Below are 27,587 nucleotides of genomic sequence, written 5' to 3'. Positions count from 1 at the left end.
TTAGCAATTTTTCACCTGTAGCAAACAGGGAGTCCCTCCTTGAACCAGTTGAAGCCAGGCAAAGTCCTTCTTGTGGTGAAGCCCAAGTGTGCAGCTGGTGCAGTCCTTCTGAGTGCAGGTTCCAGGTGAAGGCCAGGGGTCCAGCAGGGCAGTCCTTCTTCTTCTGTTGTTCTTCCTTTTTGGATGTGGTAGGGAACTGAGGTGTGGGTGCAGGTCTGCCAGTTTTATCCTTGCTCCTGGATGAAAAGCAGGGGGGCCCTGGTTCTCCAATCAGGTGCAGGGTCCTTCCCCCTGTGATGACCACTTCCTGGGAAGTGTGGCAAAAATCAATCCCAGGGGGCAACATTCTCTAAAAATCCATCATGGCTGAATCTGATTTTTGGAGGTTACATCTGGCTGAGCCCACCCACTGGTGTGGCTAAAAATCATAAACACACCCCTCTCCTGCCCTCTCCTAATCTAATCAAGGGGGCACCTAGTTGTCTGGGGTTGCAGGATGTGGGGGTGTTGCTGGTAGCTCCAAATGTCCTTCTCTGCCTTTGAAGACCAGCTTGGCAGCCCTCCCCCTTCCTGCCTCACCATCTGCTGAGGGGAGATTCCCTCCCACAGGCACATTCCTTTGTGTGAAGCCAGGCCACTTCACACCTCATCAAGGCAGCTTGGTCAAGCTGCTCAAGGCTGGCCAATCAGAGCACAGCAGCAAAAACAATGCAGGGCTGAAATTGGCAACTTTTCAGGTAAAGTTTAAAACTCTTTACCTGAACAAGTTATATTAAATCCGACAACTGGAAGTTGTGGGATTTATTACAACAATTAATTTGATACTCTTGGTATGCATCATTTAAGGAGACTTTAAAAATTAAAATAAAGTCTCCCCATTCTAGCCTATGAAGGCCATTTACTACAATGAGGGAAAAACGAATTTGGCTGTTTTTTACCTCACCAGGGCTTATAAAACTATTTTTATAAGGTCCCTGCTTATAGTTACATGGCACCCAGCCCTAGGGGCACATAGGGCACACCTTAGGGGTGACTTATATGTAAAAATAAGGTAGTTTAAGACTTTGGAATTACTTTTAATTCCAAAGTCGAATTTGCATATAACTTTAATTTAAAACCAGCCATCAAGGCAGGCCTGCCTTTAAAATGGCACTGGGCACCTCAGCAGTGCACCTATGGGTGCACTACCTATGCTGTGGTCCCTAAACCTACATGCCCTACCATATACTAGGGACTTATAGGTAGGTTAACTTAGCCAATTATAATTAGTCTAATTTGCATATTAATTTTACACAGAGCACAGGCCCTGGGACTGGTTAGCAGTACCCAGGGCACCATCAGAGTCAGGAAAACACCAGCAAAAAGTGGAAAATGGGGGCAAAAAGTTAGGGGGCCTCTGCAATCAGCCCTGTTTTCTCACAGTAGATACAGGAATAGCTGCCACTGACTCATGATGAGACCTGGACGTAACTGTGACAACATACAGCCCTAAAAATATACAGGCTCAGCATTGGACCACACACATGAACAAGACACCTCTGTGCAATTGATCACTGGAAATATGTGGACACGTGCTGCCTCGTCTGCTGATCCACCACAGCCACTGGAGAGTTGTGGCTCAGTTATCTGACCTCAATTGTGGCATCATCATACATTTGTGGTTCACCTTTGGCTGTGTGGGCCAACTACATGGTACCCACTTCCTCAGTGCATGTGTCTGACTCACTGTGGGATTCACCAACAAGTGCCTAGGAAGCTGTTACCAAAAATCTAGGACATAGGATGGTGAAAATGTGGACCATTCACATGAACAAGCGTCTGCCTCCTATCAGGTGCATGCTTTGTCATCTGTGGTGTCTACGTTACCCAAAATCTTGGAAGTGCACATAACGGATGCTACATGTATGACTAACACATGTCCTCTCTCAGTTCCACAATGACTAGCATCTAAGGTTTGGACACATTGACTTCACATTTATACAAGCATATGTTCAATAATGCATCATGTGATGCACACACACTTGGTCAACAAATACATTAGTTGCCACTGCACACACATTGAGCCATAGGCACTGAGGTATTGTACATATATGTGTCACCTTGCTTTCCTCTCCTGATGCCAAACATGCCCAAATTGTGCAATACGTATATGTAGGGCTCACATATGACCATCTAGTGCGACAGCCAACCGTCAAAATCCTGTTAAGGAAGTAGCGGGTCATGGTCCACTGCAGCATGATGTCTCACATGTGAACATACACCATCAACACCATAGTGGGTGCCATCAGCCTATCTCTGATGTGTCCCAAATGTACCATAACATAAAAATAGAAACAATGCCCAAAACCAGTACATGCACTGAAATTTTGACATTGCTAGCGTTATGCGTCATTTTTTTTCCACAAATACTGTTTGTGCGTCATAATTTTTTGACGCACAGGAGTGAAAATTAGGCCGCATCCAAATAATAGTACAGGCTATTTACTATTATTTGGATGCAGGCTCATTTTCACTCCTGTGCGCCAAAAAATATGACGCACAAACTGTATGCGTGAAAAATATATAGTTAACCCTTTACGGTATGTGTTAAATGCTACTTGATCTTGGCCTTGGCATTAGTGTACATGAATTTTGTTCTATTACATTAGTGTCCTATGCTACAAACAAATCCAAACTGAGCTGTAAGATTGGCAGCTAGCCCAGAGCTACCTTGCAAAGATTCCACCATTTGTTGCAACCACAAATCACAGTTAATATGGATCCCAAAGTGTTTTTGTCGATAAGTATGTTTTCTACGTCACAAACAGTGCTTCCAGACTGGTATTGGGGGAAAAGTTTTAGGTCTGACTGCAGTGTGATATTCAAGGACACCCTTATAGGATGAGTTCTCGTAAGCACTCTTGTATTCTTGTCTTCATGACTCACATAGATCATTTGTGACACTGTTCAGCATGATTACCTATTTGGATGTAAACTCAGACAGCTTCATTCATGCAGTTTTTGTAGTGTTTGCTTACATTTGTGTGCACTGTTATATGTGTTAGTATTGCGTGGTGACAACATTTTACTGCCACTATTTGATGACTTAGATATCCCTTGAGGAAGCATTATTCTGTCCAACACAGCATGATGGTGTATGGTTTCTCACTTCATCAGATATTAACCTTAGGAAGGGCTGAGTATGATGCAATCATGGCCACTGTGCAGATTTATCTGACTACATAATATCAGGACAGTTGTATTGACAAGCTACGTAATTTGACAGTAGGCACATTTCAGTTATCCCAGAGACAGATCTGTTGTGTAAGTGCTATTTATTGAAAAGTGCTGTAGTGCTATATGTACATTGTCCATGATTGTGAGTCCATTATAGTGACATCTTACATTGTGATCCTACACAAGGGGTTAAGGAAATGCTTTTGACATGATGGGGTGATGTTTCAGACAGTGCAGAGGGACAGGATTTGCCAATGAGTAAGAGAGAGACAATCACTGGGCAGGCTGACAAGATATACAGTGGTTAGCAGAACAGTCATTGAGTAGAGTTGTTGTAAGACTGGCATGTTACAAAACGCAGGACCTTGGAAATAGTTGGCCATGTGTCAGGGACTAGTGCTTCTGGGTACTTTTCCGTGTGAATGTGATCTGTTCCATGTCTTCTTCTTCTGATGTGTGTGTTGCCTCCTCTGTCCTTGTTGGTGGTGGTTGTGAAGGGGCAACACACACCTCAGTGTTAGAAGACGTGGAGTCAGACATCCCGGTCGCAGCTAGCTGTGAAGGTCTTAAGGGTAGTACTGCTGCAAGGCGGATCTGCTGATTCTTAAGAATAGCAGCCACATCACGATGGTAGGCAGCCAGGTCAGCCCTGAGGGGTTCAATGTTGCATTTGTGCACGCGTTGACAGGATTGCTGTTGTAGGTGTTGGGTCAACTGTATTACAGCTGTGCTGATTTCCTTCAGGCTTTTTTGCTGTTCCTGCAAGATAGATGCATAGCTGCTGCCTGATCTGCAGATGAAATCATGCACAAGCGCACCCCCTCAAGGCTGGCTGCCATAGCTTGCATCCCTACCCGCACCTCATTGGCCAGCTCCCGCTGTACTCCGACTACAGTTCTCTCAAAGCTGGTGCCTGTGTCGTCTGAGTCCTCTGCTGTATTGGAGCTGGCAGGTCTTACAATTGTGGTGGTTGGTGGGTCCTCTGTGATGGCTGCTTGTTCTGTGCTCCTCCTTGTGACTGAAGGTGGGGTCTTGAGGGTTCCAAGGACCTCTTGGATGGTCTCCTGGGGAATGTTTGTCAGCTCGTCATCCATGTCATTAGGATATTCTGGGACAGGCATATCCGCGGGAGATCCATCTTCCTCTGCAATGAAACAGGGTACAATTAGTGTGTCTGTGTTGTGGCATTAGTGATGTGACATGCCTGCCTTGTGATGAATTCACATTGTGATCTTGTTTCATGTTCATTGCTCCAGTCTTTCAGATGGGCATTCTCCCAGGCCTATGGCCCACCTGCATGTCACATGTATAGTATTAAGTTATTGGACGTCTCTGCATCATCTCCTCTAGTATTGTTTTAGGCCAAATAGTGAATTGCCATCTTCTTGTCCTACTCAACACTCGTCTACATCCATTCTCATGGTGAGGCCTTTCACTGGCTGTGGGTGCTGTGATGGCACTGGCAGCACACTTAACAATCTGAACCTGGCCCAGTCTCTGATCTTTCACATCCACTTAAATGTAGTTGACATGTAGCATATCCTGTGCATAGCATTGTTATGGCACGATATGGATGTTGGCATTGGTAATGTGTACAGCTGATGTTGGGAATGTGTGGTACATTAGATTGCCCTGATAGTCGTAGCAGTGTCCTATTTCCTCCTCTGACTGTGCAGGTGTATGTCAGTGACCAGTTACATGTGTCCTCCCCCTCAATGCTGTTGTCTGAGCAGTATGACATTTGGGATGTTACATTGTGACCCAGGCGCAGGATGGACCCTGACATGTGCAGCATGGGTATGTCCTTGTGCTGTGTAGCTCCTATTGTTGTTGACATTGGCTGATGTTTGCAACAACTATGGGCATTGACATTTGACAGTACTGGGGCATTTGTCTTTTTTCAGGGGATTACTGGAGCTGTTATCCTCAACCCTCTAATTTAGGTGTGTATGATCCATGGGGAAGTTACTGCCATTGGCTACTTGAGCTGCACACAGAGCGGAGGTGATAGTGGCAACTGTTGTTGCAGTTACATTCCAGTTGTCGGTATGGCTAGAGGTCGTTAATAGGGCCCTAGTTAATGTAGAAGGGTATGGTGGCTGACGTGTGCCGGGATGTCAGTATGACGTTGTGCCCTTCCCTCCTGGCATGGCTTTACCTTTGCTCCATTTTTGGCATGGCAGCATGCCCCCATGGGACTGTTGTTGGTGTAGTGTAATGGTGTGCCCCAGCTTCTGTCTGTGCAGGCCATGCCCCCATGCCATCCCCCTTTACCCATGCCACTCCATGTATATGTTGACTTCCATGCATTTTGTGGTCAGTATCCCCCCCCACCAGTTGTAGTTGATATTAGTGCATTTCAATTCCCCATACGACTTACCCTGCATGTGCGTTGTCTCCTGGTAGTCTGCGCTGTCCTGTCCTTGAATCCCTGTGACGATCTCCTCAGGGATGACAGCTGCAACCATCTCCTCCATGTGGTCCAGGGCCTCCTGGTGTGCTGGACTCCCACCTCCAGTCTGCAGTGCTGCCTTCCTGTTCCTGGCCATCTTTTCCTTGGTCCTGCGCTTGCAGTCATGCCAGCGTTTCTTGCACTCGATGACTGTTCTGCATTCTTCTGCCACACTGTTGATCTTGTTGACAATTTGTTGCCATATAGCCTCTCTCCTACTAATTGGCAATTTTGAGGTGACAAACAGTTGGTGCTGGTGTTCCATCACCTCTTTAATCAGAATTTCCTGCTCTGAAGCAACACTTTCTTTTCTTCTTAAAAGTGTCCTGGTTCTTGTGTGGGTCCTCCTGGCTGGTTCCTGGTCTGTTGTCATCTTCCTGGGGTCTGTAGAGGCATCTGGGATCCATTTTGACTCTCCTCTGCTGAAATGGCAGTGTTCACAGGGATTTTTGATGCTATTGCATCAAAAAAAGCTGCAAATTCGGTTTGCGGGGTCGTAAATCGACCCACAGTAATTCCCGCCGCGTTAACGTCGTTTTGCTTTACAACTTGGCGCTGCGGAGTGCGTAAAAAAAAATGACTCACACCTGTGGTTTGCGCCGTGCATCAAAGTATAAATTTGATGCCTGCACGGCGCACCAAAATGGCGTTAACCGGAGGTATTATTTTTAACGCAAAACTGCGCTGGCGCAGTTTTGCGTAAAAAAGTATAAATATGGCCCTAAGTGTCTACTGTACTGCATACGTGGTCTGGACTCAACAGTGACTTTAGTATTGGACTGGATTACTCCAATCTTTCTGCTGACTACAGTAGAGCGTTAGCAGCCTTTTTTCAGGAGGATGCTGTTACTAAGAGTGAGCCAAGACAATCAAATTTTCAAGGAGAACTATATGAATGGCCAATGATAATGTTCAGACTTATGGAGGATTCTTACATAAAATTTAACAAAAAATCATTGTGGTTTTGTGCAGCGCTCGCTCTGAACTCACGCACAACCAAAGGGCATATTTATACTCTGTTTGCGCCGAATGTGCATCAAAAAGTTTGACGCACATTCGGCGCAAACCGTGGACCATATTTAAACTTTGACACCCAAGCCCGCAGACGTCAAAATTCCTCCGTGTGAGTCATTTTTTGGATGCGGGAAACTGCCTTGCGTTAATGACATGCCTAGGGAACGCCTAGTTCCCGCCCAAAAAATGACTTTAAGGCCTGTGCGCTTTATTTATACTCCTGCATCATTTTGAAGCACAGGAGAGGGCGGGCCTTAAAAAACGGCGCATAGCCTGATGTGCGCCGTTTTTTTTAATGCCTGGGTCAGGGCAGGCGTTAAGAGCCCTGTTGTAGGAAAGTACCATCTTGCCTGGCATGTTACCCCCATATTTCACTGTATATATGTTGTTTTAGTTGTATGTGTCACTGGGACCCTGCCAGCCCGGGCCCCAGTGCTCATAAGTGTGCCCTGTATGTGTTACCTGTGTTATGACTAACTGTCTCACTGAGGCTCTGCTAATCAGAACCTCAGTGGTTATGCTCTCTCATTTCTTTCCAAATTGTCACTAACAGGCTAGTGACCAATTTTACCAATTTACATTGGCATACTGGAACACCCTTATAATTCCCTAGTATATGGTACTGAGGTACCCAGGGTATTGGGGTTCCAGGGGATCCCTATGGGCTGCAGCATTTCTTTTGCCACCCATAGAGAGCTCTGACAATTCTTACACAGGCCTGCCACTGCAGCCTGAGTGAAATAACGTCCACGTTATTTCTCAGCCATTTACCACTGCACTTAAGTAACTTATAAGTCACCTATATGTCTAACCTTTACCTGGTAAAGGTTGGGTGCTAAGTTACTTAGTGTGTGGGCACCCTGGCACTAGCCAAGGTGCCCCCACATTGTTCAGGGCAAATTCCCCGGACTTTGTGAGTGCGGGGACACCATTACACGCGTGCACTACACATAGGTCACTACCTATGTGTAGCTTCACCATGGTAACTCCGAACATGGCCATGTAACATGTCTAAGATCATGGAATTGCCCCCCCAATGCCATCCTGGTATTGGGGAGACAATCCCATGATTCCCCGGGTCTCTAGCACAGACCCGGGTACTGCCAAACTGCCTTTCCAGAGGTTTCACTGCAGCTGCTGCTGCTGCCAACCCCTCAGACAGGTTTCTGCCCTCCTGGGGTCCAGCCAGGCTTGGCCCAGGAAGGCAGAACAAAGGACTTCCTCAGAGAGAGGGTGTTACACCCTCTCCCTTTGGAAAAAGCTGTTAAGGCAGGGGAGGAGTAGCCTCCCCAAGCCTCTGGAAATGCTTTCATGGGCACAGATGGTGCCCATTTCTGCATAAGCCAGTCTACACCGGTTCAGGGATCCCCCAGCCCTGCTCTGGCGCGAAACTGGACAAAGGAAAGGGGAGTGACCACTCCCCTGACCTGCACCTCCCCTGGGGGGTGCCCAGAGCTCCTCCAGTGTGCTCCAGACCTCTGCCATCTTGGAAACAGGTGCTGCTGGCACACTGGACTGCTCTGAGTGGCGAGGACCAGCAGGTGACGTCAGAGACTCCTTCTGATAGGCTCTTACCTGTGTTGCTAGCCTATCCTCTCACCTAGGTAGCCAAACCTCCTTTTCTTGCTATTTAGGGTCTCTGCTTTGGGGAATTCTTTAGATAACGAATGCAAGAGCTCATCAGAGTTCCTCTGCATCTCTCTCTTCACCTTCTGCCAAGGAATCGACTGCTGACCACGCTGGAAGCCTGCAAAACTGCAACAAAGTAGCAAAGACGACTACTGCGACCTTGTAACGCTGATCCTGCCGCCTTCTCGACTGTTTTCCTGGTGGTGCATGCTGTGGGGGTAGTCTGCCTCCTCTCTGCACTAGAAGCTCCAAAGAAATCTCCCGTGGGTCGACGGAATCTTCCCCCTGCAACCGCAGGCACCAAAGAACTGCATCACCGGTCCTCTGGGTCTCCTCTCAGCACAACGAGCGAGGTCCCTTGAACTCAGCAACTCTGTCCAAGTGACTCCCACAGTCCAGTGACTCTTCAGTCCAAGTTTGGTGGAGGTAAGTCCTTGCCTCCCCACGCTAGACTGCATTGCTGGGAACCGCGTGTTTTGCAGCTACTCCGGCTTCTGTGCACTCTTCCAGGATTTCCTTTGTGCACAGCCAAGCCTGGGTCCCCGGCACTCTAACCTGCAGTGCACGACCTCCTGAGTTGTCCTCTGGCGTCGTGGGACCTTCCTTTCGTGACTTCGGGTGAGCTCTGGTTCACTCCACTTTGTAGTGCCTGTTCCAGCACTTCTGCGGGTGCTGCTTGCTTCTGAGTGGGCTCTTTGTCTTGCTGGACGCCCCCTCTGTCTCCTCACGCAATTGGCGACATCCTGGTCCTTCCTGGGCGACAGCAGCATCCAAAAACCCTAACCGCAACCCTTGCAGCTAGCAAGGCTTGTTTGCGGTCTTTCTGCACGGAAACACTTCTGCACGACTCTTCACGACGTGGGACATCCATCCTCCAAAGGGGAAGTTTCTAGCCCTTGTCGTTCTTGCAGAATCCACAGCTTCTACCATCCAGTGGCAGCTTCTTTGCAACCACAGCTGGCATTTCCTGGGCATCTGCCCACTCCCGACTTGATCGTGACTCTTGGACTTGGTCCCCTTGTTCTATAGGTACTCTCGTCAGGAAATCCATTGTTGTTGCATTGCTGGTGTTGTTGTTTCTTGCAGGATTCCCCTATCACGACTTCTGTGCTCTTTGGGCAACTTAGGTGCACTTTGCACCCACTTTTCAGGGTCTTGGGGTGGGCTATTTTTCTAACCCTCACTGTTTTCTTACAGTCCCAGCGACCCTCTACAAGGTCAGGAATGTTTGGGGTCCATTCGTGGTTCGCATTCCACTTCTAGAGTATATGGTTTGTGTTGCCCCTATCCCTATGTGCCCCCATTGCATTCTATTGTGACTATACACTGTTTGCACTGTTTTCTATTGCTATTACTTCATATTTTGGTATTGTGTACATATATCTTGTGTATATTTACTATCCTCATACTGAGGGTACTCACTGAGATACTTTTGGCATATTGTCATAAAAATAAAGTACCTTTATTTTTAGTATATCTGTGTATTGTGTTTTCTTATGATATTGTGCATATGACACTAGTGGTACTGTAGGAGCTTCACTCGTCTCCTAGTTCAGCCTAAGCTGCTCTGCTAAGCTACCTTTTCTATCAGCCTAAGCTGCTAGACACCCCTCTACACTAATAAGGGATACCTGGGCCTGGTGCAAGGTGTAAGTACCCCTTGGTACTCACTACAAGCCAGTCCAGCCTCCTACACCTGTGGGCTCACTTCCATGGTCTCTGACCATGGAAGGAGTCCAGAGGTGCCCTTCCCTGCCCCCAGGGACACCCCCTGCCAACCTCGCCCATCCCGGAGGACACCCATGGATGGGGGGACCCATCCCAGGTAAGTACAGGTAAGTTGAGGTAAGTATTTTTTTGTTTTGTTTTAAAGTGGCATTTGGTCCCCCCTACATGCCACTGTGCCCCATGACCGTGCCCAGGGGACAGAAGTCATTGGGCAAGGGTGCATGACTCCTGTCTTTGCTAAGACAGGAGTAATTTCAATGGGGGTTGTGCGTCATAAAATGGCGCAAGTTCAGTTTGAGGCATGATTTTTGCCTCAAACCTGACTTGCACCATTTTTTAACGCACAACCCCCCTTTTCCCCTACGCCGGCGCTGCCTGGTTTGAGTCATTTTTTTTTTTTACTGTGACCAGTCCGCAGCGCCAGCTAACGTTATTCCTTAAATAAGGCAACCACATTGGCGCATAGGAATGGCGTTAGCCGGTGGTAAAAGTTTCGACGCAAACCAGAGCCAGCGCTGATTTGCGTCAAAAAGTATAAATATGGGCCCAAGTGTTCACAATTTTCGAACCCCAAGAACACTACCTACCCGCAGAGCTGACTTGACAGGAACAAAGACTTACCTCAGCCGGATCCACTGGTAAGGGGACTTAGCATGGGGCACGGTTAATGGTCATTCCAGGGATCCAGAACTCGCAAGCACAGATGAAGGTCATAACCTGGGGACTCTGTAGGAACCTGTCACTTGGTGTAGCCTAAGACCTTAGCCAACACTCAAAGCATACAGGGTACAAATAAAATCACGGTCTACCCTCCTTCTCATGGCCAGGGTCTGTGGCCAGAGCCCGCTTGGCAAGGCAGACAACGGGAGAATGGGTAACAAGAACAGTGCCAGAACATGCGAGAATGGGTAACAAGATGAAGCTTGAGGTGGGGTGTGGGATTTCACTCAGTAATGTCAATAAATATGTCAATTTCTATGTGATATGTGATGTCACCGACTACTTCATCTGTGATTTAAAGTGTAAGTTAATGAATAATACATTGGTTTATAGTTGTGCGGCTAACTATACCTGGAATATTTATCTGGTTTTTAGGTTTTAGACCATAACAGTCTTCTACTAACATGTTTTATAGAATTATCTATGTATAAATATATTGATTAACCGGAACTCATATAGCATTTGCGTGTTTCAAGAAGATTTACAAGTAGTCTAGCATTTATTCAGATGTAACTTCCAAACCTGGTCTCTTGGGAGGTTAAATTCGATTATAAATCAAGATATGCAGGATAGAGTAAAGAGCGTCATTAGTGGAGCATCCTAATTTTTTCACTTTGCAGTCTTCGCTTCATGTGCTGAGTATAAGAAAATCTATTTTGAAACCATGTTATGCATAATTAATCATTCTGCGAGCTACCTGATGATGTGGTGTCTGTGCCACCTCTCCAAAATGAATCAACCAGATTTGCAAGGTAAGCCTAATTAGTCTAGCTCACAAAAAACGCAACATCCGATTTTTAGAACCCAACGTGCCAAAGACAAAATCTGAGCTTTTAAATGTATTAGGGGAACAATTCTGCACTTAATTAGTCTTCGTTTAAGCAGCTAATCATTTTAATTTTCTTGCATAAACACAGGACACTTTGCTCCTTCAGCAGACAATGTTCCTGATTAAGGCAGAGTGAGAACTTTAGACACAGGGGCAGACACAGGCTACGAGGTAAATCAGAACTCTGACACATAACTCTTGGAATAATCTCACCTTTTAGGTAAAAACGAACAACAGGTCTCATTAATTAATCTTTATCACAGTTATTATGTAACTGGCAACTGCTTTACTCTGCAGCGAATATATGTTCGGATTACATACTTTGCTCTGGATGGTGCAAAGGCTTCTGAAGGTGGTAAACAGCAACAGACTGGTGATTGGCTGCGTTTTTGCATATATTAGAAATAACTGAAGTACTTATTGCAATGTGGAAATGCAGATCGGTAGTTAAGGTGGAATGGCTTAGGTCTAAGGAGAAATGTATTTGCAATATTCAAAGCAACCTTGAACTCTTGGACTCCTTGTCCCTCAGACAAGATCAACAGCGTTTACACTCTAGGACCTAGTTAAAAACGCATTGCATTTACAAGTATCCCTCTCATAAATCCCGATTTTGCCTCTCTGTGTGATCCCTTCATTGCCTTCCTGCAGACTGCCCGCGAATTATGAAATCTCCCAATTTACAACTTTAACAACTTTTTTTTTAGTTCCTAATTGCATAGACAGTGTTACTGTCACAACTCCATTTTGTGCCCTATGTGCAGTGGATTTTACTCACTGGGCTCATGTCACCCCTTTCTTGTGGGCAGGGGGTACTCCAAGTTATCCTTCCCTTGTGGCACCTTCCAGTCTGGAGCACACGATCCCCTCCCAGAAAGCTTGAACCTTTGACCCTCCTATTCTGTTGCTAAACACATTTAATCTGTTTTGCACATGCAGATTATCACGTCTATTTAGAATAGATATGCTTCAACTCTGAACCACTGAATTGTACTAATATGTGCTAGGGGTTCCATTGTACTTGTTATTGACGCCAATTACCATTACATCTGTCACCTGCAAGGCCACATATCTGTTTTATCTTTCCCAGGTTCAATGGAATATTCCACGCTTTTACATGGGACATGGGACTTTCTGGAACACTCTTTTCGTCCAGCATAAATACCCCTTTGAACCTGCAACAGTGCTTGCCCTCATTTCCAGTCCTGCGCAAGTATCTCGTCTCCACTGACCTTCTGAGTCACCTGGAATTTCTAGTATTCCAATCCTGTGCCAGCTTCGTCTCTGCACTCAACTCGAGTCCCCTGGAACGTCCACTGCTCTAGTCTTCCAAACCTTCCGGATGATCCTGGCACATGCAACGCTTCCAGTGACTTCCTTGATAAACTAGGATTCTGCCTCCTCTTGAGCTTCTTGCACCAAGTCTCCTGTCCTCTTCGGAGTCCAGGTCAATTACTGTTATGGCCAAGTACTTTCCCCTGAGGTTAGTGTGCACTAATACATAGGTTAGCGAATCCATTTGATTCACAGACTGATGCCCATATTTATACTTTTTTAGCGCCACATTTGCGTCATTTTTTGACGCAAAAGCAGTGCAAACTTACAAAATACAATTGTATTTTGAAAGTTTGCGCCACTTTTGCCGCGTTTGCATGTGCTCCTCTGCCATTTACATTTTTAATGCACTTGATAGGAGTGCATGTGCCCTGCAATCCTTAATCCCTGCTACCACTGTCAATCATTTTGCTTGCTCCCTCTGAACTCTCAGCACCTGTGCTTTTGCCCCTCTCTCCTCCCTCGTGTTGCTTGGCCCTCCCTCAATGTCCGCTGTCTGTTGTGTTGCTGCTTCCTCCTCCCTCCTTCCCCACACCTCACTCATGTGGCTTGCTCCCCACTCTCCTCCCGCTGCCAGTTTTGTTGCTACTCCCTCATTGCCTGCACATCCCTCATGTTGCCTGTCCTCCCATCCTCATCCTCAGTTCGTTATGTTGTTAACACCCCACAACCATGGATCCCCTTGTCGCCCTCCAGCCCTTCCGCCCACCCCACAAAAAACATTTACAAAGCCAATGCATGTGTACCTTATAGTTTTTTTAACATCTTGTGCTCTTCTCTACACTAAGACTTACATGACACAAGGAAACCAGCAATCAATGTATAAAAACCTATCTCTAACCTTCTTGGTGCTCACTTAACTTAATTCGACTATGTTAGACCCTACAGCCTTAGTGTGGTCACCCCTAACGTTTTGCCCGCCTCGCTCCACTTTTTGGACATTGTTTTTGCTGGTTTTAGGACTCTGCACACTTTACTACTGCTGACCAGTGCTAAAGTGCATATGCTCATTCCCTTAAAACACGGTGACATTGGTTCATACCCAATTGGCTTCTTTAATCTACTTGTAAGTCCCCAGTAAAGTGCACTACAGGTGCCCAGGGCCTGTAGATTAAATTAAGTAGCCCCTTAACCATGCCTCAGGCCTGCCATTGCAAGGCCTCTGTGTACAGTTTCACTGCCAATTCGACTTGCCATTCCAAAGTACTTGCTGAACCTTAAACTCCCCTTTTTCTACATATAATACACCCCTAATGTAGGGCCTAGGTAACCCACCGGGTAAGGTGCTATGTCGATAAAAGGCAGGACATATACCTGTGTAGTTTATATGACCTGGTAGTGTAGAACTCCTAAATTCGTTTTAAACTGCTGTGAGGCCTGCCCCTTTCATAGGCTAACATTAGGGCTACCCTCATGTACTGTTTGAGTGGTAGATTTGGATCTTAAAGGAGTAACAAGGTCATATTTAGTATGGCCAGAATGGTAATACCAAATACTGCTGACTGGTGAAGGTGAATTTAATATTACTATTTTAGAAAGTGAGCATTTCTCTGCACTTAAATCCTTCTGTGCCTTACAATCCACGTCTGGTCAGGTTAGTTGACATCTCCCTTGTGCATTTCACTCAGACAACCCAAAACACGGGATGCTCAGAGACACCTGCACACATTTGCATACTGAATGGGTCTTCCTGGGCTGGGAGGGTGGAGGTCCTGACTCTTACATTTGAAATGACAATGGCCTGACCTCACACAGTGGACTACCAACCCCCGACTGGGGCTCTGGCAGACAGTATGGAACTAAAAGAGGACCTGTTGCACTTCTAAGCCACACTATAAAGTCTCCCCCACTTCCAAGACAAATTTGGGTATTTAAACAGGGCCTCTGATCCTACCAACTTAGACACTTCTGGACAAGATACCAGTGGTGAAGAAACTCTGAACCAGAACCTGCAACCTGCACAGAGGAACTGCCTGGCTGCCCAAAAGAACTCACCGGACTGCTTTTCTGCAAAGGACTACTGCCTTGATGCCTTGCTGCCCTCGGGCTCTGCGGAGAAGTGCTCTCCAAGGGCTTGGATAGAGCTTGCCTCCTGTTTCTTGAAGTCTCAGGGACAAAAAGACTTCACCCTACAAAGAACTCCTTGTGCAGAAAAAATTTGACGCACAGCCTGCCAGAAACAACGCACAGCCTGCATCGCAGTGAGAAAATCACTGCATGCCGAACCGGAACAATGCAGCCCAGCTCCCCGAGAGGAGATGGATGCAGCGCCATCAATGCCCCCAGAATTTCAATGCCCGGCCCACTGGCCAGACGCATAGCCGAGCCAGAACGACACAGCCTGACTTCCTGTGAGAATAATCGACGCATCGCCTGCCATGTAAAATAAATTTCCCCGCTTTGCCTATTGGATTGACGCAGCTCCTGTGACTTCATCCTGCCCGCCCAGGATTTCTCTGCATCGTCCCCGGGGTGTCCAAATACCCTGCAACCCGAAGAGGATCCAAGTCCACGCACCGGAAATCGGCGCAAGACCCTGGCTGCATGAAAAATATCGACGCATTGTCTGTGTGCGCCCAGAGAAAGTGACGCACACCTCCCCGTTTTCCACACATCTCCTCCTCTGCGGCCCCTTGCGGATATTTTCGACTCAAACCAGGTACTTTGTGCTTGCAAGAGACACTTGTTGCTTTTTAAAAACTAAAAGACTCTTTTTAACATTTTCTAAAGTGATATCTCAATGTGTACTCACATCAGATAAATATTCTATATTTTTCTTCACACTGTGTGGTGTATTTTTATGGTGTTATACTGTGTTAATGCATGATTTATTGCACAAATACTTTACACATTGCCTTCTAAGTTAAGCCTGACTGCTCAGTGCCAAGCTACCGGAGGGTGGGCACAGGATGATTTGGATTGTGTGCGACTTAACCTGACTAGAGTGAGGGTCCTTGCTTGGACAGGGGGTAACCTGACTGCCAACCAAAGACCCCATTTCTAACAGACTCTATTGAGCCATAAAAGTTTGCATATTAAATATATTACAATACACATTTATATATAAATAAATATGTAAAACATTTTAAAATAGACATACATAAAACCAGTAATGGTAGTGTAAAAATCTAATATTTGCTTTGAAACCTCAGTGCAGTTAGACTATAGTACAGCACGTATGACATCTATGGTTCTCAAAGATTATGAATAGGCCAGGGCGTCTCCAACACTAACAAGAATGGACAAAGAAATTGCCTTCTCTACGGAGTATAAACAGTGCAGAATAAAATGAAGTAATTTGATGTACAGAGCCGTCACAAGGACAGGGAGGGAGCGAGGAGAATCAGGTGCCTTGGGTTGGAAAAGCTTCCAGGAAATGTATTGATTTGAGGCAGATCCTGGTCAGCAGAAAATTTTGCCTCTCATTTAAACTTATCTGCACATGAAGGGTATGCTGTGGTTGGGGTTACTGGGGACACTACGTTGTCTCAGGGAAACTGATTGCCACTCGGGTCGGCTGGCAGTGTTGATAAAAAAGCTCTTTAATTCTACAAGATGAGATGTTAGTAAGGGAGTCTGAATAGGAAAAATATTCTGGGATACGCATCCTAGCAAAGCTTGTTTTAATAAATCTGGGCATGGGAATATTTAGGCAACTATCCAAACATACAATATGTCAGTACTAATCTACAGAAATGGGGCTCTGGATTGTTCCAGACTGTGAGCCAGAGCAACAGAGGTTGTAATTGTATATGCTCATCTATTAGGCCCCGTCTGACTGCTTCGTGACAGAAGGATACGGAGGTAGATTGGGTCACTGCCAGCAGTGTCCTTATGAATTTCTTTTCTATTACTTGCCGGTAATTAGAAAGTAACTTATCCCCAAACATCAACACCAAAAGAAACAACTGACAAACATTTATTTTTAAAAACGCTTATGACTTCTGCTCCAAGCATGAATTTTATCGATTTGGCTGTTTTTGGGCCGCATTTCATTACAAATGATTTTGTGAGATAAGCCCTAAATTACCCCTGAATCTATTAAACGCATCAAGCAGGGATTGGCAGCAAATAGCTGTTCTCGCGATGAGAATAGCATTATCTGCATATAATACCACAGGAATCTGGCGTGTGTTGGCCCTCTGCATATCTTTCACAGCATTGCACAGATGTTGTACCATCGATCCCTAATTGTGCATAAATTACCATAGTTTTGGACGATCCACTGTATCAAAGGCACATGTTAAGTCCATAAATGCCAAATGGACACAGAGTTTATGTGCCTTGTATACTTTTGTACTATGAGAAATAGGTATAAGTACTGCTTTACAGTTCCAAAATCGGGGCGAAACCCAAACTGGAATTCTGAGAGCACTTGATTCTCAGATGCTCAGAATTCCAGTTTTGCCAAGATAACCCTGCCCAGGATCTTTACCATGCGGTCAAGTAGGGAAATTGGGCGGTAACAGTGGGGTTGGCCCTTGTCCCCTTTTTTAAACATGGGGACAATAATAGCATCCCGACAGGTTTTAACTAAAGCTCCCACTATTGCACATCTTATAACATTAGTTATAAACGGGGCTCAGAATTGTGATAGACATTTAAAAAGTTCTGATGGATTTCTATTAGGGCCTGGAGCTTTCTCTGAGGGGCTACTTTCTACAGTTAAAACTCTGCTACCTCAGTTGATTTGCTCAGCGCTAGAGCTGCATTCAGAGTTAATAGAACTGAAAAATACAGAACCAGGTTAGTGGTCTGGGCGTTATGGCCAATTATTTTTCGAGAATTGGTCCACCATGTCCTTGGCTAGTACAACTGTATCAAGTTTGGACATTTCGGCCCCAAGCAGAGTGGAGGAATTACCTGCCAGAAGACTCGGGGATCGTTCAATGTACGTGCAGTTCCTAAGTCTTCCTAGGCCTTTATCTTCAATTCTATTTTCCTTTTTCTAATCGCTTGTTTGTAAGCTTCCCTGACCTTTACCACTTCCTACCAGTATCTTGGAATTTAGCTTAAAGCTTAAAGCACGCTTAAAAAAACTATGGGCCCTAGCACAGACACTGTTGAACCACCTAGGGGTGTCAGTAACATTTCTCAGACTTTTCGTTGATTTAACTGTCATATAGCTATTTAGGGAAGTGAAGATCTATATGACCTCGGCCATGTTTGGGTCAGTTTGAAGGACTGTCTCAATTTGTAACCAATTATTTAGTAGAAGGTCTCTTAAGAATGCCTCGACACCCTTATTCTTTTTATGTTGTATCCTGTACTGCGATTCTTTGTGTTTTTTTTCTTCTCAGAACTAAGTTTAGGGCCAGTATTTGGGGGTTATGATCACTTATACATGTAGTCAAAACTTTACATCCTTTTAAAAGCGGTAACAAATCTTTGGAGATTAATATGTGGTCATTCATTGAATTGTAGCCTATCCCGACGGATTTATGATGGAACAATGCATTAGTATCTCACGCATGCCTTTACAAGTGGTCTCTATATTGACCGTGTCTTTACCTTGCGTGCCTTTAGCACGCATACCTCTACAACGAATTTTGTTGTGAAAGCATGTTTGGTAAAGGAACATGCATGGTAAATTCTCCCCTACCCCCTACACCTGACACCGTACCCCACCTCCTCAAGCCCTTAAGACTTACTGCCCATACCCTGAGCTCTAATCGCCCATCTTACCCTTCCCTGTCCTAAAACTTACCCCTCCCAGTCCAAAAAACGACACCAACCTCCCACCCTGCCCTGAACCGTAAAACATACCCTGTCCTAAAAACTACCATACCCCGTCTCTACCCTAAACCCTACAACCTACCCTGCCCTGCCCAAAAAATGACCCCATCCCCACCCCAAACCCTAAAAGCTACCCTGCCCTGTCTTAAAACCTAACCCTCCCTGTCCTAAACACTACCCCGAAACCCCCAGCCTGAAACCTAAAACCTACCCTCCCCTCTCCTAAAAACTACCACGACTCCCACCCTAAACCCTAAAAGCTACCCTGCTCTGTCCTAAAACGTATCCTGTCCTGTTCTAAGTACTACCCCAACCTGCGGCCCTAAACCCTAAATCCTACCCTGCCCTAAAAAACGCCCCATCCTGTCCTAAAAACTACCCTGACCCCTGCCCTAAACCCTAAAACTACCCTGTCCTAAAACCTACCTCGCCCTATCCTAAAAACTACCCTGACCCCTGCCCTAAACTCTAAAACCTACCCTGCCCTGTCCTAAAAACTACCCCTCCCCCGCCCTAAACCCTTAAATCTACCCTGTCCTAAAACCTACCCTGTCCTGTCCTAAAAACTACCCTGACCCCGACCCTAAACCCTAAAACATACCCTGTCCTAAAACCTCCTCCTCCCTGCCCTAAAAACTACCCCAACGACCCTGGCCTAAACCTTAAAACCTACTCTGTCCTAAAAACTACCCCAACCACCGCCCTGAAACCTAAACCCACCCCTGGTCCTAAAAACTACCCAACCCCCCACCACTCAACCCTAAAAGTTACCCTGCTCTGTCCTAAAACCTACCCCGCCCTGTCCTAAAAACTACCTCTAACATCCACCCCCACCCTAAACCTAAAACTTACTCTGCCCAAACAACTAGCCCACCATATCCTAAAAACTACCCCGACCCCCGCCCTGAACTCTAAAATCTACCCTGTCCAAAAACCTACCTGGCCTGTCCTAAGAACAACCACGCCCCCCCACCCAAGCCCTAAACCCTAAAACCTAGGGAGCCTCTGGCATAAAAACTACCCCTTTCCCGCCCTAAACCCTAAAAGCTACACTGCCCTGTCCTAAAACCTACTCCGCCCTGTCCTATACACTTCCAGACCCTGCCCTAAACCCTAATACCTACCCTGTCCTAAAAACTACCCCTAAACCCCCACCCTGAATCTTAAAACTTTCCCCATCCTGTCCTAAAAACCACCTGACCCCCACCTTCACCCTAAACCTACCCTGTCCTAAAAACTACCCTGACCCTCCACCCTGAACCCTAAAACATACCCCATCCTGTTCTAAAAACGACCCCAAACCCCCGACCCTGTCCTAAAAACAACGCCGACTCCCCCCACCCAAACCCAGCCCCAGTTACCGCTCTCCTCTGGTTGCTGCTTCCTGTTCCACCCGGACTGCTCTCTCTGCCGTTACCAGGCATATGCATGATAAAGGCATGCATGCTTAACGCATGCGGTGTAAACACATACGTGTGGTGATGGCTACATGGTCAATGCATAGCGTTGCATTGACCACATTGTTAGTGATGTTTCCCCTCCCTACATATGTTGGAATTTGCATGGCGCTAGCCATATCAAGCGTTAGCAATGATCACTCTATTCACTGAATCCCCATATGTGGTATACTTAAAGTGTCTGTTTTGACTTGTCACAGATACCACATGTAATCAACACTCTGGCGTCACATGCTTGAATATTAAAGTCTCCTACCAAGGTGCTTAAGAGTTCCTTTCCATGAGCATTTTAGGCATTATATATGGCGTCCTCCAAACAATTTGTAATCTTGGTCATTGTTGAATTAAGTACGTTGTAATAAAAATGAATTAACAACAGATCAAAAGGCCTCTGTAATGTGATTAGGAGCATATGATATTTCAGTTTTATGGTGAGTTCTCGTACAGTAACATCTACCAGAATCACATATGTAAAAGTGGCCAGGCCTCCTTTAGCCCGTCCTGATTTCGAGGAGATGGCAGGAACGAAATAGGTAACATACTCACTTATATGGGGAAAATCTAAAAGTCGGTCTCTTGGCAGCCAATTATTGTCTATTCCACCATAGTTATCCAATCCAAGTTTTCTTGCTTGGAACACAATCCTGCCACATTCCATGAGATTACACTTTGGGTATTTTCTTGAGTAGATATATCATTTGTCACACATTGGGTGGGTACAGGCGGAAATAAAGGTTTGTTGGTTTGATCTATACTATCTGTTTGCTGTGACAGTCAGACTAGTTGTTCCAATGATGACAGGACCTGAAATCTGTTGGAAAGGGAGAGGTTACTTTGTGAGGGGTATGAAACAACTTTATGCTTTGTAAGGCCTGCCTGCATGGAACTATTGTGGCTGTCTAATGGATGAGGAATTCTTGGTTGATAGAACAAAATCTAATGTTAGACCTGACAGCCTTAGAGTGGTCAACCTCCAACGTTTTGCCAGCGCCCTCCACTTTTCTGACACTGTTTTTGCTGGTTTTAGGACTCTGCGTACTTTAACACTGCTATCCAGTGTTAATCATGGGAACATTGGTTCATCCCCAATTGGCATATTTGATTTAGTTATAAGTCACTATTAAAGTGCACTACATGTGCCCAGTGCCTGTACATTGAATGCTACTAGTGGGCCTGCAGCACTGATTGTGCCACCCACATAAGTAACCCCTTTACCATGTCTCAGGCCTGCCATTGCAAGGCCTGTGTGTGCAGTTTCACTGCCACTTCGACCTGGCATTTAAAAGTACTTGTCAACCCTTACACTCTACTTTTTCTACATATAAGTCACCCCTAAGGTAGGCCCTAGGTAATCCATAGGGCAGGGTGCTAAGTAGGTAAAAGGCAGGACAAGTACATATGTATTTTATATGTCCTGGTAGTGAAAAATTCCTAAATTTGTTTTCCACTACTGTGAAGCCTTCTCCTTTCATAGACTAGCATTAGGACTGCCCTCAGATACTTTTTGAGTGGTAGATTCTGATATGAAAGGGGTAACCAGGTCATTTTTAGTATGGCCAGAATAGTAGTAGAAAATCCTGCTTATTGGTGAGGTTGGATTTAATATTACTATTTTAGAAATGGCACTTTTAGGAAAAGAGCTTTTCTCTGCACTTAAAACCTTCTGTGCCTTAAAGCCTGCCTTTAATCAACGTCTGGACTGTGCTGTTCGACAGCTCCCTTGTGCATTTCACTCAGACAACCACAAATACAGGACACTCAGTCACATCTATCTGCATTCATCTGCATACTGAATGGGTCTTCCTGGGCTGGAAGGGTGGAGGGCGTGACACTTACATTTCAAAGCCCAGTGGCCTGCCCTCACACAAAGGACTGATAACCCCCCACTGGGACCCTGGCAGACAGGACTAGGCTAAAAGGGGAACGTGTGCACTTCAAAACCACTCTTTGAAGTCTCCCCCACTTCAAAGGCATTTTTGAGTATATAAACAAGATCCCTGACCTCACCAACTCAGACACTTCTGGACCTACACTCACGCCCTGTCAGGGGAGCTGCCTGGCTGCCCAAAGGACTCATCTGGACTACTTAGCTGTAAAGGGCCGCTGCATTGCTGGCCTCAGACTTTGCTGGAAGGACTCTGGCTTCCCTAAAGCGTTCACCAAGATAGTAGATTGAGCTTGCCTCCTGTTTCTGATGTCTCAGGGTCAACAAAGACTTCACCTCTTCAAGAAATTCCTTGTGCATCAAAAACTGACACAAAGCCTGCAGAAATTGATGCAAAGCCTGCAATGCAGCCAAAAGAGCGTCGCACAGCTGACAGAACGACGCAGTCCCGACTGGAAAATCAACGCAGCACCTACCTTGTAATGGAAAATTTGATGCATTGCCTTCCAGATCGACCCAGCGCCTTAGCCTTCTTCCAGCGCATCAAGAATTTTCAACGCATCGTCCATTGGTGTCAAAATATCCCCACATCACAGTGAGGAACAAAGACTGTGCTGAAAAGCAATGCAAACCCTTTGCAGCATGGAAAGAAATGACGCATTACCTGTGCCACATCAGAAAATTCTATGCAACACCTTATTTTTCCATACATCTCCTCCTCTGCGGTCTTCATGCGTCATTATTTTTGACACATTCCATCTACTGTGTGTAACAAAGAGGCAACTGTTTATTTCTAATGATTGAGACTCTTTTAAACCTTTTAAAAGTGATATTTAATCTTGTTATCATTGGATCTATGCAATTTTGTTCAGATAAATATTATCTATTTTTCGAACCCCTTCGCTGCCAGGCCTTTTCCCCCTCCTGTGCCGAGCCTTTTTTTTGGCTATTTAGGGCAGTTCGCGCTTAGGCCCTCATAACATTTTGTTCACATAAGCTAACCACGCCAAATTTGTGTCCTTTTTTTCCAACGTCCTAGGGATTCTAGAGGTACCCAGACTTTGTGGATTCCCCTGAAGGAGACCCAGAAAGTAGCCAAAATACAGTGAACATTTTTTTTTTTTCAAAAAAATGGGAAAAAAGGGCTGCAGAAGGCAGCTTGTGGTTTTCCCCCTGAAAATGGCGTCAACAAAGGGTTTGCGGTGGTAAGATCACCATCTTCCCAGCTTTCAGGAACAGGCAGACTTGAATTGGAAAACCCAATTTTTCAATACAATTATGACATTTTACTGGGACATGCCCCATTTTTACTATTTTTTTGTGCTTTCAGCCTCCTTCCAGTTAGTGACCAAAATGGGTAAGAAACCTGAACATTTCTGAAAAGTAGACAAATTCTGAATTCAGCAAGGGGTCATTTGTGTAGATCCTACAAATGTTTCCCACAGAAACTAACAGCTGAAATAAAAAAAATATTGAAATTGAGGTGAAAAAAAACAGCCATTTTTCTCCACGTTTTACTTTGTAACTTTTTCCTGTGATGTCAGATTTTTAAAGCAATATACAGTTACATCAGCTGGACTCTTCTGGTTGCGGGGATATATGGTGCTTGTAGGTTCATCAAGAACTCTAGGTACCCAGAGCCAATAAATGAGCTGAACCTTGCAATGGGTTTTTATTCTTTACCGGGTATACAGCAATTCATTTGCTGAAATATAAAAAGTGAAATATAGGTATCAAGAAAACCTTTGTATTTCCAAAATGGCCACAAGATAAGGTGTTGAGAAGCTGTGGTTATTTGCACAACTCTGAAATCCGGGGTGCCCATACTAGCATGTGAATTACAAGGCATTTCTCAAATAGACGTCTTTTTTACACACTGCCTTACATTTGGAAGGAAAAAATGTAGAGAAAGACAAGGGGCAATAACTCTTGTTTTGCTATTCTGTATTCCCCCAAGTCTCCCGATAAAAATGGTACCTCACTTGTGTGGGTAGGCCTAGCACCCAAGAAAGGAAATGGCCCAAATCACAACGTGGACACATCACATTTTTTCACAGAAAACAGAGGTGTTTTTTACAAAGTGCCTACTTGTGGATTTTGGCCTCTAGCTCAGCCGGCACCTGGGGAAACCAGGCAAACCAGCGCATTCTTGAAAACTAGGCACCTAGGGGAATCCAAGATGGGGTGGTATGCGGGGCTCTGAGGTTCTGTTACCCAGAATCCTTTGCAAACCTCAAAATTTGGCCAAAAAAACACTTTTTCCTCTCATTTCGGTGACAGAAAGTTCTGGAATCTGAGAGGAGCCACAAATTTCCTTACACCCAGCGTTCCCCCAAGTCTCCCGATAAAAATGGTGCCTCACTTGTGTGGTTAGGCCCAGCGCCCACGAAAGGAAATGGCCCAAAACACAGCGTGGACACATCACATTTTTTCACAGAAAACAGAGGTGTTTTTTGCACAGTGCCTACCTGTGGATTTTGGCCTCTAGCTCAGCCGACCCAGGGGGGACAGAAATGGCCTAAAATAAATTTGCCCCCCCAACCCCCCCGGGGAGCGACCCTGTGTGACATTGGCACAAAAAAAAGATCCCCAGTGCCTAGTTGTTTCTGCCCCCCTTGGGGGCAGATTTACCTAAAATCGGCCTATCTGCCCCCAAGGGGGGCAGAAATGGTCTACATACAATTTGCCCCCCAGGGGAGCGACCCTTGCCTAATGGGTCGCTCCCCATCTCTAAAAAACAAACAAAAAAAAACACACAAAAAAAAATTAGCCCTGGCGCCTAAAGGTTTCTGCCCCCCTTGGGGGTAGATCGGCCTAATAACTATAGGCCGATCTGGCCCGGGGGGGGGGCAGAAATGGCCTAAAATAAATTTGCACCCCAAACCCCCTGGGAAGCGACCCTTGCCTACGGGGTCGCTCCCCTTGCGTGACGTTGGCGCAAAAAGATAAATCCCTGGTGCCTAGTGGTTTCTGCCCCCCTTGGGGCAGATTGACCTAAAATCGGCCGATCTGCCCCCAAAGGGGGCAGAAATGGCCTAAATACAATTTGCCCCTCCAGGGGAGCGAGCCTTGTCTAAGGGGTCGCTCCCCATCTGTAAAACAACAACAAAAATCCTCGATGCCTAGTGGTTTCTGGCCTAATTAAAATAGGCCAATCTGCTCCCAAGGGGGACAGAAATGGCCTAAATATAATTTGCCCCCTACGGGAGCGACCCTTGCCTAAGGGGTCGTTCCCCACCTCAAAAAAAAAAAAAAAAAAAATGATCCCTGGTGCCTAGAGGTTTCTGCCCCAGGGGGCAGAAAAGGCCTTTAAAAAAATGCCCCCCCTGGGAGCGATCCATGCCTAAGGGGTCGCTCCCTTATGCCAATTTCCTTTCAAAATGTAAATCCCCGGTGTCTAGTGGGCGTTTTAGCAGCCGGATTGCTTTACAATCCGGCTGCTAAAACGCTGAGAGAGACTTCAAAGGGAAGGGAATTAATTTCCTTCCCTTTGAAGCTTCTCCTGCCTCCTCCGCGTGATCGGAAGAGAAATGCAAAGCATTTCTCTTCTGATTGCGCTGGAAGCTGAGCTTCCAGAGCGATGGAAGGAGGCCTTATGACAATCAGCGCGCGATCGGGCGCTGACGTCACAGGGGGAGGGTGGGGGGGTGTAAGGGGAAGGCATCCCCTTCCATCTCTGCCTTGGGCGGGTGGGAGGGAACCCCACAGAGGGAGCGCTAGCGCTCCCTCTGGGCTCTGTGCCCAGGACGTAATGGTTACGTCCTCGGCACACGAGCACTGTGCCTCAGGACGTAACCATTACGTCCTGGGCACAGAAGGGGCTAAACCTCTGTGGTGTATTTTTGTGGTGTTTTCACTGTGTTACTGTATGATTTAATGCTGGAATACTTTACACATTGTCTTCTAGGTTAAGCCTGACTGCTCAGTGCCAAGCTACCAGAGGGTGGGCACAGGATAACTTGGACTGTGTTGTGACTTACCCTGACTACGATTGCGGTCCCTACTTGGACAAGGGTGTATACCTCTGCCAATTAGACCCCATTTCTAACACCTAATGGCTGGACTTTGATGGCCACTGAGAGAGTGGGTGTTTTAGGAAGATGGTGTAACAAAGCCCAAAAGTCACATTGTGAGGCCTTTGCAGATGAGAAAACCCAAGAAACTCTTCTTGTGGTGATGATTTCTCTTGACAGGTCATTGGGCCAGCCAGAATTTTTCCTTAACCAAAAAGAAACTTTATTCAGTGGAGGCATGAGATTAATTTTGCACCATCTCTACTTTGGGAACATTCTCCAGAACCATTACATAGGGTGTGCAGGCAGGAGGGATGTGGGGTCAGACACCATGCTCCTTATTCTGACTGACATTATTTATAGTTCGGGAATCTCTGGTGCCAGTATTTAGTGATTCAGGAACTATCTGATTCAATGTGGGATTTAGCATGGATAAAGATATTCTCTCAGACTGGGGAACCCCTACATGCATAGCCTGCTCTTAGTGCCGCTTATGTTGGGTTGAGTTTGTAAAGTTCGACATCTGCACTTTGACACTCGAACCACCTGGGCCCTTCCCTAATCCATCCAAGTAGGCCATTCTGCCCATGAGATTCTCCTCAGTTGATCCAATACTATCGATTTGTCCCTAAAGTATGGCTAATTTTGGAAATACCATGGAGCAAAATTGGACTATGATCTTAAGATGATTCCCCAGATGGTCCAGTCTGCCTGAGTAATTTGTGCCAAACCTTTTTGAGTCACAATAACCTATGGTGCTCTTTTTCACATGCTTTTTTCTATCACTAGTATTTACAGTTGGACCTTGTTTTCACAGTGGACAGTAATTCGTTTCGGGATGAGTAGGTTAGGCAAATACAGCTTTAGTCGTCTCTTGTCTATTTTTCTTACAGGGGGGCTGTCTGATTGAGATGTTGCTTCCAACATAATTAGACTTAGTGAATCTTGGGCAATGCACAGATTAATGCAGGTGGGGGTGTGTCAGATGCTCTTGGAGGTTGATAGTGGTTCTACAATATTTACGTCCTCTGAGGAGATCTGACCAGGAGGCTGCTTCTGGGCAGGTTCAGGTAAATACACAGTATGGGTCTTGGTTCCATAAAGACCTGATCTCTTCATAGCTGAGTCCATCCTTGCTTCAACCTGGTCAATGTCATTTTCAATGGCCCCCCATAATGGATGACAAGTTGCTTTTAATAGATTTAGATGGGATCTCTCCCTTTTTGTTACTGGTGGTTAGATGGCTTCCCTTCTGTTTACCCATCCTCAAAGTAGAAAGTACAAAGTTAATTGCAAATAGTTTACCCGTTGATTACTTAGATGAGGCTGGTAATTGTGCTTCCTTCCAATTGCCAAGCCACACCATTGGAGTATTAGGGAGCCAGGGCCAAAGACTGGGCCCAGCCCAGCCTTGTCGGGCTGCAGACGGGCCAACTCCTGGCCAGTCTTCGTCCGGGCACGTGCCCAGGTACATCCTGCGCTGCAGGACAGGAGTGTTATTTAAGCGCCTCCTGGTGTGGAAAGAGCATCTGTGCCCCCTCGCTGCTGCAGGTGAGGCTGGGGCATGTAGTGC

The sequence above is a fragment of the Pleurodeles waltl genome, chromosome 7 (genome assembly GCF_031143425.1).
Source record: "Pleurodeles waltl isolate 20211129_DDA chromosome 7, aPleWal1.hap1.20221129, whole genome shotgun sequence".
Lineage (NCBI taxonomy): Eukaryota > Metazoa > Chordata > Amphibia > Caudata > Salamandridae > Pleurodeles > Pleurodeles waltl.
The sequence above is the reverse complement of the archived record's forward strand: the minus strand, read 5'-3'. Positions refer to the sequence as shown.